Genomic DNA, 1,146 nt, shown 5'->3' on the forward strand with positions numbered 1-1,146 from the left:
AAATGATGTGGCGAGATGATCTCTGCCATTAATCTCCCCAGAGCCCAAGTCGGTCAGATTCCACAGAGTCTCGTAAGGTGGAGCGCAAAAACAGCAAGGAGGAGCAAACATTGATGGGAGTTATATATCAAAGTGAAAGGTGCAATACAAATGTTGGACATGTTATAAAACAGGAAATGATATACACATTTGTGGTTACTTCAGTAATAATGTACTGTTTACGTTATATCTAAACTGTGTTAACCCAAGTGAATGCTAATGCTGGGAAAATGGATCTCATGACCACGTGTGAGATGGTTTACATGAACATTATGTCGAGCACTGAGCTGGAGATCAGGTTATTTAGGAATTGGTGTGGAGTGATCAGAAGAACTAATTGAAACTTTTGCTGGAAAGGACCTTTTGGGACCAGTGACCACAATGTATTAGTTTTCTTTTATGCTGTTTGAGTACACAGCAGATTTTGTTTTATTTGAAGTAACCGTTATAAATCTGAGTCATGCAAGCCATGAAGGTGTGAGGAGAAAGTGGAAACTACAGATGCTGGAGATCAGAGTCAGGCAGCATACTAAGAGTAGATAAATCGATGCTTCGGGCATAAGCCCTTCATCAGGAATGAAGCTTATGGGCCAAGGAGGCTGAGAGATAAATGGGAAGGGGGTGCGGCAGGGGGGAGGTAGCTGGGATTGTGATGGGTAGATGAAGGTGGGGTTAAAAGTGATAGGTGACGAAGGGAGACAGAACGCCTCATCTACTGCATCCATTAAACCCAATGTGGTCTTCTCTACATTGGTGAGACAGGAGGTCAAATTGTGGATCATTTCAGAGAATATCTCTAGGACAGCCACATTGAATAAATCAATCATCTTGTGGCTGAGCACTTTAACTCCACTTCCCACTCTGCCAAGTACATGAGGATCCTGGGCCTGCTCCATCGCCAAAGCCAAGCCACGAGAAGCCTGGAGGAAGAAAGCCTCCTCTTCTGCCTCGGGACCCTCCAACCACAGGGGATCATAATGGATTTCCCCATTTCCCCATTTCTGCTAATCCCACCTTATCCTACTCCAAACCAGTACCGCCCTTTTGAACATTCCTATATGTCCACCTTCCTCCCTATCAATCTGGTCCACCCTCCTTCCTCTCCGA

This window comes from Chiloscyllium punctatum, chromosome 43 (assembly GCF_047496795.1).
Source record: "Chiloscyllium punctatum isolate Juve2018m chromosome 43, sChiPun1.3, whole genome shotgun sequence".
Lineage (NCBI taxonomy): Eukaryota > Metazoa > Chordata > Chondrichthyes > Orectolobiformes > Hemiscylliidae > Chiloscyllium > Chiloscyllium punctatum.